Raw genomic sequence first — 19,843 nt, 5'->3', positions numbered from 1 at the left:
GGTATGCTCTAACATGTACAGATAAAAATTTAAACACTATTAAGTAGTTGTAGTAACAGGTTAAACTTGTACATGAGGAGTATGATATTTCCCCAATTTATTCACTTCCACCGTCCCACAAGAATATGTACTATTTTATTTTTAGTCCGTCCCACAATAATATACATTTTTTAATTTTAGAAAGTCTTTTCTCTCTAATGAGGTGGGACCCATTATTCACTAATAATGCTTTAATTACGACCCATTTTTTAATGCTGTGGATCGTGCGTAGGTGTGATTGAGCTTGCGATTTCAGTTCTTCTATAACTAAAATCGCAACATGGATCTCTTCTCTCATTCTTCTGAGGCGTCGTAATCTTAATATGAAATTAATTTAAAAACTGAAGGGACTATAGAGAGGAATTTCAGATCGGTTGAGAATGAGAGATGTGATAATTTCACAGAATAGAGAGAGGGGAGTGACGTGTAAAATGGCCGTAAGGATCTCCTCATCCACTTTTCCTACTCCATTTCTCATCCATCTCTCATAATACAATAAAATAATATTATAATTATAATCAATTTTAATAAGTGATGATGGACTATTTTATTGTATTGTGAGAGGTGGATGAGGAGTGGAGTAGGAAAAGTAGATGAGATCCTTACCGGTAAAATGGGCGTTCAAATGCCGCTCACAAATTGTCGCTCAGCATATCAAATCTCTAAGTTTATATATAGAGATGATTAACTGCGTTTTGTTATTGTTATATCTTTACAAAAGAGAAAAAAAAGAGAGGACTATTTCTCTGAATGGGCTGGACTCTTAACAATTGGGTAATAAAAATTTAAACACTATTAAGTAGTTGTAGTAACAGGTTAAACTTGTACATGAGGAGTATGATATTTCCCCAATTTATTCACTTCCACCGTCCCACAAGAATATGTACTATTTTATTTTTAGTCCGTCCCACAATAATATACATTTTTTAATTTTAGAAAGTCTTTTCTCTCTAATGAGGTGGGACCCATTATTCACTAATAATGCTTTAATTACGACCCATTTTTTAATGCTGTGGATCGTGCGTAGGTGTGATTGAGCTTGCAATTTCAGTTCTTCTATAACTAAAATCGCAACATGGATCTCTTCTCTCATTCTTCTGAGGCGTCGTAATCTTAATATGAAATTAATTTAAAAACTGAAGGGACTATAGAGAGGAATTTCAGATCGGTTGAGAATGAGAGATGTGATAATTTCACAGAATAGAGAGAGAGGAGTGACGTGTAAAATGGCCGTAAGGATCTCCTCATCCACTTTTCCTACTCTATTTCTCATCCATCTCTCATAATACAATAAAATATATTATAATTATAATCAATTTTAATAAGTGATGATGGATTATTTTATTGTATTGTGAGAGGTGGATGAGGAGTGGAGTAGGAAAAGTGGATGAGGAGATCATTACCGGTAAAATGGGCGCTCAAATGCCGCTCACAAATTGTCGCTCAGCATATCAAATCTCTAAGTTTATACATAGAGATGATTAACTGCGTTTTGTTATTGTTATATCTTTACAAAAGAGGAAAAATAAAAAAGAGGACTATTTCTCTGAATGGGCTGGACTCTTAACAATTGGGTATGCTCTAACATGTACAGATAAAAATTTAAACACTATTAAGTAGTTGTAGTAACCGGTTAAACTTGTACATGAGGAGTATGATATTTCCCCAATTTATTCACTTCCACCGTCCCACAAGAATATGTACTATTTTATTTTTAGTCCGTCCCACAATAATATACATTTTTTAATTTTAGAAAGTCTTTTCTCTCTAATGAGGTGGGACCCATTCTTCACTATTAATGCTTTAATTACGACCAATTTTTTAATGCTGTGGATCGTGCGTAGGTGTGATTGAGCTTGCGATTTCAGTTCTTCTATAACTAAAATCGCAACATGGATCTCTTCTCTCATTCTTCTGAGGCGTCGTAATCTTAATATGAAATTAATTTAAAAACTGAAGGGACTATAGAGAGGAATTTCAGATCGGTTGAGAATGAGAGATGTGATAATTTCACAGAATAGAGAGAGAGGGGTGACGTGTAAAATGGCCGTAAGGATCTCCTCATCCACTTTTCCTACTCCATTTCTCATCCACCTCTCATAATACAATAAAATAATATTATAATTATAATCAATTTTAATAAGTGATGATGGATTATTTTATTGTATTGTGAGAGGTGGATGAGGAGTGGAGTAGGAAAAAGTGGATGAGGAGATCCTTACCGGTAAAATGGGCGCTCAAATGCCGCTCACAAATTGTCGCTCAGCATATCAAATCTCTAAGTTTATATATAGAGATGATTAACTGCGTTTTGTTATTGTTATATCTTTACAAAAGAGAAAAAAAAAGAGAGGACTATTTCTCTGAATGGGCTGGACTCTTAACAATTGGGTATGCTCTAACATGTACAGATAAAAATTTAAACACTATTAAGTAGTTGTAGTAACAGGTTAAACTTGTACATGAGGAGTATGATATTTCCCCAATTTATTCACTTCCACCGTCCCACAAGAATATGTACTATTTTATTTTTAGTCCGTCCCACAATAATGTACATTTTTTAATTTTAGAAATTTTTTTCTCTCTAATGAGGTGGGACCCATTCTTCACTAATAATGCTTTAATTACGACCCATTTTTTAATGTTGTGGATCGTGCGTAGGTGCGATTGAGCTTACGATTTCAGTTCTTCCATAACTAAAATCGCAATATGGATCTCTTCTCTCATTCTTCTGAGGCGTCGTAATCTTAATATGAAATTAATTTAAAAACTGAAGGGATTATAGAGAGGAATTTCAGATCGGTTGAGAATGAGAGATGTGATAATTTCACAGAATAGAGAGAGAGGAGTGACGTGTAAAATGGCCGTAAGGATCTCCTCATCCACTTTTCCTACTCCATTTTTCATCCACCTCTCATAATACAATAAAATAATATTATAATTATAATCAATTTTAATAAGTGATGATGGATTATTTTATTGTATTGTGAGAGGTAGATGAGGAGTGGAGTAGGAAAAAGTGGATGAGGAGATCCTTACCGGTAAAATGGGCGCTCAAATGCCGCTCACAAATTGTCGCTCGGCATATCAAATCTTTAGGTTTATACATAGAGATGATTAACTGCGTTTTGTTATTGTTATATCTTTACAAAAGTGGAAAAAATAAAAAGAGGACTATTTCTCTGAATGGGCTGAACTCTTAACAATTGGGTATGCTCTAACATGTACAGATAAAAATTTAAACACTATTAAGTAGTTGTAGTAACCGGTTAAACTTGTACATGAGGAGTATGATATTTCCCCAATTTATTCACTTCCACCGTCCCACAAGAATATGTACTATTTTATTTTTAGTCCGTCCCACAAGAATATACATTTTTTAATTTTAGAAAGTCTTTTCTCTCTAATGAGGTGGGACCCATTCTTCACTAATAATGCTTTAATTACGACCCATTTTTTAATACTGTGGATCGTGCGTAGGTGTGATTGAGCTTGCAATTTCAGTTCTTCTATAACTAAAATCGCAACATGGATCTCTTCTCTCATTCTCTTGAGGCGTCGTAATCTTAATATGAAATTAATTTAAAAACTGAAGGGACTATAGAGAGGAATTTCAGAGCGGTTGAGAATGAGAAATGTGGTAATTTCATAGAATAGAGAGAGAGAGGAGTGACGTGTAAAATGGCCGTAAGGATCTCCTCATCCACTTTTCCTACTCCATTTCTCATCCACCTCTCATAATACAATAAAATAATATTATAATTATAATCAATTTTAATAAGTGATGATGGACTATTTTATTGTATTGTGAGAGGTGGATGAGGAGTGGAGTAGGAAAAGTGGATGAGGAGATCCTTACCGGTAAAATGGGCGCTCAAATGCCGCTCACAAATTGTCGCTCAGCATATCAAATCTCTAAGTTTATATATAGAGATGATTAACTGCGTTTTGTTATTGTTATATCTTTACAAAAGAGAAAAAAAAGAGAGGACTATTTCTCTGAATGGGCTGGACTCTTAACAATTGGGTATGCTCTAACATGTACAGATAAAAATTTAAACACTATTAAGTAGTTGTAGTAACAGGTTAAACTTGTACATGAGGAGTATGATATTTCCCCAATTTATTCACTTCCACCGTCCCACAAGAATATGTACTATTTTATTTTTAGTCCGTCCCACAATAATATACATTTTTTAATTTTAGAAAGTCTTTTCTCTCTAATGAGGTGGGACCCATTATTCACTAATAATGCTTTAATTACGACCCATTTTTTAATGCTGTGGATCGTGCGTAGGTGTGATTGAGCTTGCGATTTCAGTTCTTCTATAACTAAAATCGCAACATGGATCTCTTCTCTCATTCTTCTGAGGCGTCGTAATCTTAATATGAAATTAATTTAAAAACTGAAGGGACTATAGAGAGGAATTTCAGATCGGTTGAGAATGAGAGATGTGATAATTTCACAGAATAGAGAGAGAGGAGTGACGTGTAAAATGGCCGTGAGGATCTCCTCATCCACTTTTCCTACTCCATTTCTCATCCACCTCTCATAATACAATAAAATATATTATAATTATAATCAATTTTAATAAGTGATGATGGATTATTTTATTGTATCGTGAGAGGTGGATGAGGAGTGGAGTAGGAAAAGTGGATGAGGAGATCCTTACCGGTAAAATGGGCGCTCAAATGCCGCTCACAAATTGTCGCTCAGCATATCAAATCTCTAAGTTTATACATAGAGATGATTAACTGCGTTTTGTTATTGTTATATCTTTACAAAAGAGGAAAAATAAAAAAGAGGACTATTTCTCTGAATGGGCTGGACTCTTAACAATTGGGTATGCTCTAACATGTACAGATAAAAATTTAAACACTATTAAGTAGTTGTAGTAACCGGTTAAACTTGTACATGAGGAGTATGATATTTCCCCAATTTATTCACTTCCACCGTCCCACAAGAATATGTACTATTTTATTTTTAGTCCGTCCCACAAGAATATACATTTTTTAATTTTAGAAAGTCTTTTCTCTCTAATGAGGTGGGACCCATTCTTCACTAATAATGCTTTAATTACGACCCATTTTTGAATGCTGTGGATCGTGCGTAGGTGTGATTGAGCTTGCAATTTCAGTTCTTCTATAACTAAAATCGCAATATGGATCTCTTCTCTCATTCTTCTGAGGCGTCGTAATCTTAATATGAAATTAATTTAAAAACTGAAGGGATTATAGAGAGGAATTTCAGATCGGTTGAGAATGAGAGATGTGATAATTTCACAGAATAGAGAGAGAGAGGAGTGACGTGTAAAATGGCCGGAAGGATCTCCTCATCCACTTTTCCTACTCCATTTTTCATCCACCTCTCATAATACAATATAATAATATTATAATTATAATCAATTTTAATAAGTGATGATGGATTATTTTATTGTATTGTGAGAGGTAGATGAGGAGTGGAGTAGGAAAAAGTGGATGAGGAGATCCTTACCGGTAAAATGGGCGCTCAAATGCCGCTCACAAATTGTCGCTCGGCATATCAAATCTTTAAGTTTATACATAGAGATGATTAACTGCGTTTTGTTATTGTTATATCTTTACAAAAGAGGAAAAAAAAAAAAAGAGGACTATTTCTCTGAATGGGCTGGACTCTTAACAATTGGGTATGCTCTAACATGTAAAGATAAAAATTTAAACACTATTAAGTAGTTGTAGTAACCGGTTAAACTTGTACATGAGGAGTATGATATTTCCCCAATTTATTCACTTCCACCGTCCCACAAGAATATGTACTATTTTATTTTTAGTCCGTCCCACATGAATATACATTTTTTAATTTTAGAAAGTCTTTTCTCTCTAATGAGGTGGGACCCGTTCTTCACTAATAATGCTTTAATTACTTTTTCTCTCTACTCTCTCTTAGTTTACCGATTTTTACATTAAAATTTGTGTCGAATCCAAGCTGCATATTTTTTGAGTAAGGAGGGAGTGTTAGATAATTTCATGGTAAAAATTATTCAATTAACAAGGCCCTCAATGTAACCCTCTAATTGAAAGTAATTTTAATTTTCTTTTCTCACTTTTTTTCTTCTTCTTATAATTCCAAATATTCCTTTTAGTATATCTTCCCAATGTAGTGTTCTTTACTTAAAATTGATATGAACTTCTTTTGTAAGTCAGATTTCCACGTTTCTTATATGTGGAGAGTTTATTTTGTACTATTAACTTTGATTATCAGGTATAAAACTTTAATTGGTCTAATATTATAAAAAATTCGTGGTTAGTTAATTAGGGGACAAAACTATGGCCCAATTAAATAAAATAAAAGGGGTACATTTTATTTCAAAAGTAACGTGGAAATCTGACAGCGTATTTGACCCAGCTTTGTCTAAATACTCTTTGCATATTTGTCGGCATACCAAAAACCTTTCTTCTTCCGCGATTTTAAATCTTAATATCTTTTAAATTGAGTTTATCATATTTAATTTTGAAGTATAAATTTGTATAGTGTTTAGATTTATTGTACATGGACAAAATTTATTCAATACGCAACAAGCTTGAATGTCGTTTGCAAATTTTCCTTACCATAAATTTGTGTAAAAAAAACTTGTTTCTTCTTTGTATTCGATCCCTCTCATTTTTATTTAGTCTTCTATTGTGATTTCATTTTAATAAGGCTTCTAATTGATAACAATGTATATGAAAATAATTGATCAAAGTCAGAATCAATCTTAATAAAGTTAAAGCTAAGATCCGATCAAAGTAGTCTATCAATGTCCACATGCAACAACACGAAGGATGCCAAGATAGCTCACTTTTGCATCTTTCAAGGAATGCATAAACAAATGATTAGGTGAAAGTCAATTATTTGCGTCTTTTTCAAATATCATGGAATGGTAGCAATTAATATTTAATTGCACAATCTTAGTATCACACAAATAATGGAATGATAAAATTAATATTTAATTGCACACTCTTATTACACATGGCTCACAATGGCTCACACCAGTCATTTAGTTGCTATTCCAGAGTGACGTGAATGCACATCATGATTATGTATATCAATTAAAGGTTGGTTTATAAAAGTTGGGTTCATGCGATTCTTAATAATACATATATCCCACGGTTAAAATGAGACTCTAATTCTATTTACACATTTTTAATCATTTTTAAAAAATGTATATCGTCCATAATGTGACACGTGTTATATGGATGGAAAGTATTTTCTTTGGACAAATAAAAGTAAATACTGATTGGAAAGAGCTAAGGCGAATAAAAAGAAATAATTGGAAATACTTAAAATTTAAAATTTCGATGATAAAATTGCTAAAATATATATGAATGTTTGAGATGAAATACAAAATATTAGATTGAAAAGATAAAGAATTTTCATGGAGGTTTGATTGATGGTATAAGTTCATAAATTTCTTAAGAGTTTATTAGTATTTGACAAAATAAATTCCTACACGCTTATAATATAAAAAAAATAAACTATCCCAGTTCTTCGACGGTAACCTTTTTCCCACAATTTGAAGTAACATTCCGTTAAAAGCAATGCTATTATTGTAAGTTTTATTACCAAACTATGTCTTTCCAATTTTATAGACTTCAATATAATATTATCTCTCTCTTAATAAGATTTTCTAGCATAGATTTTCAAATATCCAACAACATGTTGACAATTTATCATGTGCTTCAATCCTTATAATAACGAATAACACACGCAGTGGCGGATCTAGGGGGGCAGCCGCGCAATTATTTTCCTCTTATCGGGACGTAAAATTACCATATTCGCCTCTTCCGTTTGCCTCTGGCATCACCCCGAACAATGAAAAAAATAGTCATGTTCGCACTAAATCAAGCTAATACTATATATTCCGCCCCCTCCATTTTCGGATCCTGGATCCGCCACTAAACACACATTTACAAGTTATGGTTACTTGAAATCTTACAACTAACATCTTCCAAGTTGCTGGAACTAAGATGTCAATCTACCGTCAAGTTCAATTCAGTCAACTTCATAAAATATATTCAGAAAATATATTCAGGTGTACCGTGTACATAAGTAGAATTAGAATTTTCTAGGGGTGGCAAAATGGGTAGCGGGTAACGAGTAATTTCCATTTCGACCCGATACCCGCCAGATATTGGATATCCGCTACCCGCTAACTCTAGATGTCAGGAGTTTTAGCTAATTTATTGGATTTATCGAGCTAAAAGCTAATGATGAAAATTAGTCTTTGTATTTATTATTAATAATTCTATATTTGTAAATAGTAAAATTAAATCATACTACAAGTATAATAAAATTCAAGATAAAAAAACATTCCAGAAAAAGTTCATAGAGATATTTATACTTAAATTCAAAAGCAATTAATTACTAATAGTGTAAATAAATTTAAAATTAAAATATTGGATAAGAATGACGTTGATAAATCTTGAGGTGTTGAATGATTTCACATACATAGGTGAGATGGATCTTATGCGTATTAAATTAAATCTTACATTTGAACAGTACAAGTTTCAACTTAAGTACATCAATTAGGCCCAGCTTGTTTTTGTAATTAAAACTGTCAATTAGACCTAGCTTTAAGAGTTAAAGAGTAGCTACTCTCAAGTAAAACGAGTTTAATGGACATTAAATTGATTGCTAAGTTTGACTATCCATATACGTAGACATGAATAAATAAATCTGATAGTACTACATTAAATATCAATCTCGAAAGAGGAGACACAAACTCCAAATTCAAATAGTACATCATCAAAATTCAAAACATATCTTGCACTGAAAAAACAATTACTCCCTCCGTCCCAATAAATATGAAACATTTGGTTTTTGGCATGAAATTTTATGCAGTGTTATTTTGTGAGTTGATGAAGAGAGAGTAAAGTAGGAGAGAGGGAAAAGTAGAGAGAGTGATGTTTCCATTTTAGTAAACGTTTCATTTTTAGTGGGACAACCCAAAAAGAAAAACGTTGCATTTCTAAGAGCATCGATAACGCGCCTGGACCGGGCCGCAAATCGCGAGTCCCGGCCCGAGAACAGCGTTGGAGGGGAGAGCGGCACGGCTCGGGACGGTCCCGAGGACGCAGTTGCGTCCCTGGGCCGCTCCCGGGGTCCGGCCCGGCTCGGCGTTACATGGCGTGGGACGTGCCGCAATACGGCCTGGCCGGCGTTGGAGGTGAGCTATTTCCGTCCCGGGCCCCAATTTCAGGAGGAAGAAGAGGGAGGGGGAGAGGAAGAAGAGGGAGGAAGAGGGCAATGGAGCCTCTCAATTTCTGATTTTTTTTGCATTTGGAATAGAAAGAAGAGGGATAGGGTGGGGAAGAAGAAGGGGGCGACCAGCCTCAATTTTTGATTTTCTTTGCATTTTTTTTTTTTTTTTGCATTTTGAAGAAGAAGAGGGGCGAGAGGAAGATGAATAATAGTAAAAAAATTTGCATTTTTTTTTGTTGTTCTATTTTTAAATTTTTTTTTATAATTAATTAATTTTGAATTAAAAATGATTTTTTCGGTTTTAATTGTTCAACGTATTCTATTTTACGATTAAAATATGTTGTGAAATGAATAGTTGTGGCCTGAGTTGTGGCCTGCGGTGTTAATGGAATTGTGGCCTGGAACCCCTAGTTTGAGGGAATGATGACGTGGAGGGGACTTGCGGCCCAAATCCGGGCCAGGGTTATTCATGCTCTAATGGGCCAGAGGGAGTATTTATCACATAACAGCTCAGAATCAAACAAAAAGTTACAACAGAGAAAAGAAGAAGAAACAAAATTAGGTTAATTAATAAAAAGATAAGCAAAGTTGATGAGATTATTTGTAGAGCGAGGTAGGAATGCTCTGCTCATGCCAGAAAAAATCATGCGGATCCACTCTAGCCTTCACCTGCACCAATCTCTCAAAATTACCCTTGAAATACTTACTCCCCCATTCCCTACCAATACCCTCAACCTCAACGGAGCTGCAATTATTCATCCCGATCTCCACGTCTCTGTAGTTAACATACGCCTCCCTCGGATTCTTAGACGCGTACTGCGCCATATACTCGTACAGCTTGTGCATCCACTCGTACCGCTTCCCCACATCCACCTTCTCGCTCTGCCACGTCGTCAGATACTGCGCCATGAACACCACCCCCTTCCGGTGCGGGAACGCAATCTCCCCCTCCGGAATCCGGCTCATCTTCCCGCCAAACGGATTCCATATCGTCAGCGGCGACTCCTCCTCCAGCATCACCTTCCACAGCCCCTCCAGCCCGGCCTCCGGCACCGCCGCCTTCACGAAATCCGACTTCGCCTTGAAGTAGTTCACGAACGCTGGTTTCCCCGACAGCAGCACTGCTGTCGGAGTCCCCTCGGGGAAGCTCCCCATGTACACCACCGACTCGATCCAGCTCATTTCCTTCGTGTCATTCCTCGTCAGCCCCAGCTCCGGGAATTTCGAGCTCATGACTCTCAGAAGCGAGCTGGATCGGCCCAGGTACACCGCGTTGTACGCGGTCATAATCGTCCTGTTTCCTGCCGCCGCTGCAGGGACAGGCTGGATTATTACTCTGATGAAAAGATTCTCATCGATTTTGTCAGCGATTTGCTGCCATTTGTATAAGATTTTGGTCGCGCCTTGCTCTATCGTGCGCGGTACGGTGAAAACCGTTACTGTGGGTGGGACCCTGACGAGCCGGACCTTCCATGCTAATATAACTCCAAAGCTTCCGCCGCCGCCGCCTCTGATCGCCCAGAACGTGTCCTCCCCCATGGATTTCCTGTCCAGGACGTTTCCGTTGGCGTCGACGATTCTGGCGTCGACGACATTGTCGGCTCCGAGGCCGTACTTCCGCATCATCGGGCCGTACGCGCCGCCGGTGATGTGGCCGCCGACGCCGAGGCTGGTGCATAAACCAGCGGGGAAGCCGTGCGTTTTGCTCTTCTCCGATATCCGGTAGTAGAGCTCGCCGATGGTGGCCCCGGCCTGGGCCCACGCGGTGCTGGAGCGGATGTCGACGTCGACGGCGCGGAGCTTCCCGAGGTCGAGGAGGATGAACGGCGGCGGGGATTTGAGTTCCGATGTGTAGGAAAGGCCCTCGTAGTCGTGGCCGCCGCTGCGGATGCGGAGGTGGACGCGGAGGTGGTTGGCGCAGAGGACGGCGGCTTGGACGTGGGATTCGGTGAGCGGCGTGAAGATGAGGAGCGGCTTGGGCATGGAGGGGAGGAGGCAGCGGAGGTTTTGGGCGGTGGAGTGTAAGAGGGAGGTGTAGAGAGAGGTTTGGGCGCCGAAGAAGGTGGAGGTGTTTGAAGGTGTGAATCTATCGGTGTGTTTGGCTACGCATTTTGGGAATGAGTCTTGGATTCGAGGGGGTTTTGTGGCGGTTGAGATGGAGAGTAGGAGTAGAAAAGAGGTGAGGATTATTGAGGTGTGAGGATTCATTTTTGGGTTGGTGTGTTTACTTACCAAATGTTGATGTTATTTATAGAGATGCAAAATATGAATTACACTGAATTTTATCTCTGGACTAAGTCAACCACGGCACACTTATGAAGAATGAATGAATTATGATTTTATACGCGTATGAAAACATTAGGTCCCATTGTTATGTGCTCAGAGTAGACTACATAAATTTGTAGATTACATAAATTCGAATCACATGCGTATGATACAACGTAATAAGGGCTCTGCTTTTATTTTTGTAATTAGGAATTGGTATGTAATCATATTAGACCATCCACATTGGTGCCCTGTCCGTCCGTACCAGTGGCGGGGACACTGCTCGTCCGCCAATGCAGCTTGTCCGTTCTTGCCAGCGGCAGGGCGGTGCTCTTAGCTAAGAGCACGTCCGTGCCGCTGAGTAGCTCGACATGGCGGGCTGTGATTGGCCAACGGCTTAGCCATTAGAAATTCTTTTTTTATTCTTTTTTTTAATCGAATTTAATTTTAAAAAAAATATTTTTAAATAAAAAAAAATATTTTCCCACTTCCCAATAAATTATATCCGTTTTCTACACATTTTTAATTTATTTTTCAATTTTTTTCCCCAAAATTCACATTTTCATCTATAAATACTCCCACTTCAACATTAAAAATTATGTAATTTTTAATTTGTAGGATTTTAATTATGTAATTTTTATTTTTTAGGATTTTAATTATGTATTTTTATTTTTTAGAATTTTATTTATGTAATTTTTATTTTTTAGGATTTTAATTATGTAACTTTTATTTTTTAATGTATTTTTATATTGTAGAAATATTTTTAGTAATTGAAATATTTAAATTGAATAATAGAATGGTGGGACCTTTGAGTTTGTCCTTGCAAAAGAGCACGGATGTGGGTGTTGTGCTCTTGCCTAAGAACAAGGAGTAAAAGTGGGTCCGGGCCCACCTCCATGCTCTTATTTAAAAGCACGGATGGGAATGCTCTTATATATCTGTGTGATATTTTCACGTTACCTGTTGAAACATTTAAAGATAATGTTTTGGAGCCTAAATTGGACAAATAACCACAACCAGCGAATCTAATTATTTTGCTATTAGAATCATATAATAATATACTTCATCCGTCTACCATTTAAAGAGTCATGTTGACTCGACACGAATTTTAAGAAATTATTTGACTTTGTGAGTGAAAGAGAATAAAAATGTTCGTGGAATATGGGTCTCAATGTTAGTACTCTCCCCGTCCCATTAAATTCGAAATGTTAGTTTTTGGGCACGGGATATTATGTAGTTTTGTTTTATGAGTTAATGAAGAGAGAATAAAGTAAAATAGAAAAAGTAGAGATGGAGATATTTCTATTTTAGAGAACACTTCATTTTTAATGGCACAACTCAAAAAGAAAAATGTTTCACTTTTAATGAGACAAATGAAGTATTAATTTTATGTAGTAGTGAATTGTGAGTAAAAAAAGTTAATAGAATATCAGGTCCATGCATATTATAGGTGGAAAAAGATAAATAATTTTTTAAATCATAGACATCCTAAAATAACATAATGATTTAAATCCTGGGGTATCTATGAATTTTGGTATTCATTTGGAAATCAATAATGGCAACAACTCTAAAGAGGGAGCACTGGGGTATCTATGAATTTTGGTATTCATTTGGAAATCAATAATGGCAACAACTCTAAAGAGGGAGCACTAAATGGGAAACAAGGCCTAACGAGGAGCCACAACTCTTGAAAAAGAGGATGAGAAAACTAACAACAATAGAATGGTCTCTCATTGTGGGAGATCTTCAACTTCAACACATGGGCACAGTGTTTCAAGTTTTCAAATGGACGAAGAAGTAAGCATCATCATTACCTCTCTCACTTCTTTTCAAATATTTTGCCCTTAATTAACTTTCAATCAAAGTCTACCACTACCAACGAGGTTCTAACAATGAAAAATATGATGTAATATAACCCGCCGCTCGGTTTAGACACAGGAATTTTTGCAACGGCAAATATGGCCAGCGTCTAATATGCAAGATCTAAATTAGGGCTGGGGAAACATATTGAAATACCGAAATACCGGTCTTATAGAACCGAAAAAATACAGAAAATACCGAATTTTCGGTACGGTATGATATCTTACCGAAAGATTCCGGTAAGGTAACGGTATGAATTTTCAAATACCGCGGTATACCATAGCATACCGAAATTCGGTATATACCGTAAATTAAGGTATATACCGTAAACTAAGGTATATACCACAAAAATATAAACATAATTACATATAAAATATATTTTATATATTTTTAAATTATAAAATCTATTGTGAAATATAAATATAATTATGAATAAATTATATTTAATTTATTTTTAAAATTATAAAATATAAATAATATTCTAAAAACTCTAATTTTCTATATTAATTGATGTTGAAAGTAAGGTATACCGCAAAAGTAAGGTATACCGAACTTCGGTACGGTATACCGAAAATGAGGTACGGTATCAGTATGGAAATTCGTCATACCGAAAATAAAAACTTTGGTAAGGTAAAGGTATAACTTTTTCGCATACCGTATTTATGGTAAGGTATACGGTAAAGTAGTTTCGGTAATGTATACCGTACCTACCCATCCCTAATCTAAATAAAATTATGGATTGGTACTTCCCGCACAAATTTGAAAGATGCTATCCTAAATTAGAATTGAGATAAAGTATATCATTTTACAAGCAAATAATCCTTTTAAACTACTAATAAGGTACAATGTTTTAAAAGTTCATAATGTTTGCATAATTGAACTAGTTAGTTAGAGAAATAAGAGCATCTCCAATTGCGGCTAGCCGATTCGCGTCGCTAGCCGGTCAGCTAGCCGAACTATTGGAACCGGCCAGTGGCATTTCGGCTAGCCGATCGGCGAGCTCTAGCCGATTTGTGGGCGCTAGCCGACCGCTGGCCGATCCCGCTATCCGCCATTGTAGGCTCAATTTCGGCTAGCCGGTTGCATTTTTTTTAATGTATTTTTTTATGCATTTTTTTTATTTATTGCATTTTTAATGTATTTTTTTATGCATTTTTTATTGCATTTTTAATGTATTTTTTTTTTGAGTTTTTTGAATTATGTAATTTTTTTTAGGATGGATTTTTTTTAATTTATATAAAATTATTGCATTTTTATTGCATTTTTTAATGTATTTTTTTAATAAATTAATGAGGAGTAGAGTGGGGCGGTGACTCGTGTGTGGAAGTCCAGATTTTTTTTATTATGTAATTTTTTTATTTTTAGTTAATGTACTTTTTTTATTTAAATAAAATTAACGAATTTTTTCCGTATATGTGTCGTAAATTTAATTCCGTATTTTGTGTTTAATTCCGTAAATGTAGTTTTTGAATTATTTTTATTGCGGCTAGCCTATTTGATTAAAATGATGATGTAGCAGGTGGAATTTTAGTACTGATGACGTGGCAGGAAGAGAGTGGCTAGCCACAGGCTAGCCTGTAACTGGCCTAAAGCCATTAGAGATGCTCTAAATATGAACCTCTGAGTCTCTTACATGGGCATGAACATTTGACTTCTATATAAAAAAATTGAGTTAAAAAGAGAAAATTTGATTTTTTAAAAGTTCATAATGTTTGCCTAGTTAGTTAGATAGATAAATATGACCCTCTGATCACTGATGCATGCTTCAGCATTTGACTTCTACTAAAAAATTGTGAGTTAGAAAGAGAAAATTGAATTTAACGAAATTAGAAATTACTGCCAAGTCTGCCACAGCGTGTTTTGAGCAACAACTGAGCACGCTAGTGCGGGCAGCTCCAAGACTTCATTTTAGGGCTGAACATTAATGTTGTCAATATCATGAAAATTCCAAAGCATTAATATAATCACGACCTTTTCTAATAGTAGTGTCAAATTGTATTCGTGTAACCCATTTACATTTTGTTGTTTCCATTAATGAACCATCATATACTCCTATTTTTCATCCCCTTCATCATTAACCTCGTCACTAAGAAATTACATAAAAGCAAAATGCATATTTCGCTTTGTACATTTTAATGTTTTATTCATTAAAATTTATACTAATATGTGTTTTAACGTAAACTATATTAGTTCACTATATATTTGCATTAGCATCAATAACTTTCTACTAACATATTCAAAACATTTATTTGAAGATATTCTAAAATTGGGCAGCATTAAGTATTGCAAGTTGCGACCAATAATTTTTAGTTGACTGACTATCCATAAGTCTATTTTCTCTCTTTTTATTATTCTTCTTAATCTTCTTTTTTACTTTCTTTCTTTTACTTCTTTGTTTAATTTTTTAGCTGGACTAATCGAACGATATCACTTATTATAAATGAAAACAAGATGAATACGATATACTGTAAATTACTAAATTACTGCATTTACTTTTTCCAGGAAAGTTCACAATTATTTGATTTCCAAAATGAATTCTTTTATTTGTACTTTTTTCGTCTGGTCCAAGAGCCAGTGAGACCAATTAATATAGCTCGAAATAAAATATAGTAATAAAACCATCCACGAAAATTGTCGTATAATATGAACATAAGTCCTAAAATCCCATCAAACACCCGACACAATCCGTAGGCTTGAATTTTAAGTGATTTACGTTATTACGTACATTTCTTTAATCAATCGTTTGTAAGAAGAGAGCGATAAAATAGCATAATTATAGTATTTATATTGTCATTTTCATTAATTTTCAAAAGTTTAGATTTACTCTATTTTTTATTGTAATTTTTTTTAAAGGTATTTACCCTATTATAAGGGAAGGGGATATTTCCAATTCATACACAAAGTTGTTTTAAGAAACTCCATTTATTTCAATAATTTAAAATAAACAATTTCATTATTATTATTTTTCAAAATTTTCTTCTTATTATTATTACATCACAATATTTTTCAATTTCAATCTAGAAATTAACAATCCGTTTTTTTTTAATTTGCTTTAACTCATAAGCATAATTTAAAAAACTGCCGTGATATATTCATTAGTTATTGATGATAACTAGTGTATGAATGGAAAATAAAAACCATTACTATATTGACTATGTTAAAAAAATACTAGAGACACACGTATTAGTTATGTCACGATAAAAATTGATATTCAAACTTTTGGGATATTTATGTACAGTACAACCTATATAACTATATCTTTAATATTCTAAGAATTGGATTTGAATAGCCTAATATATTAGACAAGTTGGACAAGTCAAGAATGTTATGATGTATTTTGTTAGACTAGAAAACATCGCTAACCTTCCATATTTAATGACTATGCAAATTGCACAACTAAAAGGAATTATAGAGTAAGCACTAAACAATACATTGACTTGGTCATTTTTCCTTCCATTATTCTTTTCATTGGATATTAATATGTACTCCATACTTTATTAATTAATTTGAGGAATTACTCAATCCGTCAATCGTTCATCACATGCCACTTTGAAACTATGCTAGTCAGTAATTTGCCTACCACAACTTGCGTGATTTTCTCCGTTTATGCATTCAATAACAGTTTTCTACACACGTTATAAGCATTGTTTATGTAAAATTATTGAATTTAAATCAAATGTCTGTGTCAAAAATAAAAGATTATAGGAGTCTGATAGTATCTTAATTTCAAAGATTTCCATCAAAACTAATGTAGTTATGGAAGAAAATCGTCAATATGTACACTAATTTTGTGTAAATATAACGGATAGTTTGTGTGCCATAAACTGAAGAAAATCAATATAATATTAGTCTTATTTGTATATAGTAGTACTATAATGAGTTGATGGAATGTCAAAAGTGTAGATTGAATTGAGACTCTTATTCACGAACATACCAAAATAGGAAAATGGGATCTCTATTCACAGACGGAAGGAGTATTAGTACATACATAATATTGATATACCCACAGTGGCGGATCCAAACCTTTTGAATTTGGGATACAAATTTTATGATAAATAAATATATAAAACATTAAAAATAAAATAATATTTATAATAATATATCTGAAAATAATATTAAATTTTAAAGTCATGTACATTAAAATACATAATAAAACCTATATATTATAGCACAATTAAACTAAAAGTTTGTATTGACAAAAAAAATACTAGTACTATAACGTCAAAACAAAAAGAATATAAAAGGTAAACTATCTAAAATGAAATATAGAAAAAAAAATTCATACAGATACAATAAAAATATAAGTGAGCCCTTGTAATGAACTGGATCCACCGAGTATACCCATGTACTATATAAGAGCATTTTCAACGGTTTCCCTAAAACCTCCCTTATTTCTCCCTAACTCCTGCCACATCAGCGCCACATCAGCACCATAATTTATCCTCAGTTTTTAGCCAACTTTTAGCCAACTGCTCCAATGGTTTCTCCTTTATTTCTCCCTAACTCAACATTCATTTTTACATCATCACTAATTTAATTGTTTTATTTTTGTATATAATAAAACTAGCTAATTTAATTTATAAGACAAAACAAATAATAGTAATAAAGTTCGTTGTATTAAACACGGGTAAACATTACAACGACGAAAATTAATAAAAAAAAATAGTACAAGAATGGAAAAAAAATTCAAAGTAAAAAAAAAAAACGATTCAGAATGAGAAGACGATTCAGAATTCATTAAATATAGATGGAGAGAGAGAAAATAAATGAAGAGAGAAAAGGGATGAGGATGAGGAGAGAATGGAGAGAGAAAAGGGATGAGGATGGGGAGAGAATGAAGAGAAGGTGTGTATTTATAGGGGGAAAATTAAAAATAAAAAATAAAAAATATATTTATCGCCGAATTATCGCCCGCAGTGGTCGGCGATAATTCGGCGATTTTTCGCCGGTTGGCGATAAAACGGGAGGAAAAATCGCGAATTATCGCCGACCTCTCCCATTGGTCGGCGATAACTCGGCGAATAAACGCCGACTTTTAGCCGGCACCATTGGGAGTGCTCTAAGTGTCTTAGCACAAAAAAATCATTATTAGCATATATTGATATTGTGTGTGAAAAAACTTATACTACTATGCATATTTAATAATAGATTTGTGATCAATGTCGAACCCTTCTTAAAGACATTGATCAAACCTTTCTTAAAAACCGAACTAGAGACCAAATTTGGGCCACTCATTTTTCTTAATCTTATGGTTATGATTACTTTACAATTAATTTAATATTTTATTAAATAAAAACGTTATTTATTTATTTATTTTTAATTTATTTTTAATTTATTTTATTCGATAAAAACTTGCTGGAAGAAAATAATGAACTATATTCACTACATAATGAACTAAATAATGAACTAAATGAAGTATGTTATGAACTTATTACTTCATTCAGTCGTACTATTACTTCATTCCGTTAGTTTATTACTTCATCTATTCATGCTATTACTTCATTCTATTAGTTTATTACTCCCTCCGTTTCTTCATAGTTGAGGCGGAACTTTTCGGCACAGAGTTTTATAAATGAATGTTGGGTGTGTTAAATAAATAAATAAATAAGTAAGAGAGAGGAAAAGGTAGAGAGAATAAAGTATAAAGTGAATAAAGTAGAGAGAGTAAAGTAAGAGATGGTAAAGTAAGAGAGAAGAAAAAGTTATCATATAAGGAAATGACTCAACTATGAAGAAACTTCCCGAAATGGTAAAATGACTCAACTATGAAGAAACGGAGGGAGTACTTCATTTCGTTAGTTTATTACTTCATTCCGTTAGTTTATTACTTCATTCAGTCATGTTATTACTTCATTCTATTAGTTTAGTACTTCATTCCGTTAGTTTATTACTTCATTCCGTTAGTTTATTACTTCATTCAGTTATGTTATTATTTCATTTCATTAGTTTAGTACTTCATTTCATTAGTTTATTACTCCCTCCGTCCGCGAATAGGAGTCCCGGTTGAGTTGGGTGTGAGTTTTAAGAAAAGTTTGAGTGTAATAATTAAAGTGTGTGATAGTGAAATGTGAGACTCATTTATATTATTATTTGCTTTATTCTTTGGAATAATGAAATCTAACATTAAGAGAGAGAGTGAGAAATTGCAATCAAAGTGGATTAAAATTAATTGCAGCTTCTAAATTAAGGGAACAATGGGGTCATTTTTTATACTCCCAAGATAAAATGTCTAACCGGGACTCCTAATGGCAGACGGATGAAAATGGCCAACCGGGACTCCTATTCGTGGACGGAGGGAGTACTTCATAATGTGTCAAGACATAATTATCTTTCTGTTGAAGTAAATTCAGTATATAATGAATGCGAAAAATTACTTCATAACATACATTCATTTAGTTCATTATTAGTGAATATAGTTCATTATGTAGTGAATATAGTTCATTATTTATTCTAGCAAGT

At 34.2% G+C, this 19,843-nt stretch overlaps 1 pseudogene; it reads right to left on the bottom strand.

Annotated features, from left to right (window-relative positions):
• Positions 1-9,753: 9,753 nt before the first annotated feature.
• On the bottom strand, positions 9,754-11,523 carry LOC125193176 (monolignol oxidoreductase AtBBE-like 15 pseudogene; annotated as a pseudogene).
• Positions 11,524-19,843: the final 8,320 nt, after the last annotated feature.

Source organism: Salvia hispanica, chromosome 4 (assembly GCF_029641045.1).
Source record: "Salvia hispanica isolate PSC_SH4W2 chromosome 4, Shi_PSC_v1, whole genome shotgun sequence".
Taxonomy (NCBI): Eukaryota; Viridiplantae; Streptophyta; class Magnoliopsida; order Lamiales; family Lamiaceae; genus Salvia; species Salvia hispanica.
Note: the sequence above shows the minus strand (reverse complement) of the source record. Positions and strands in the feature narration are given on the sequence as shown.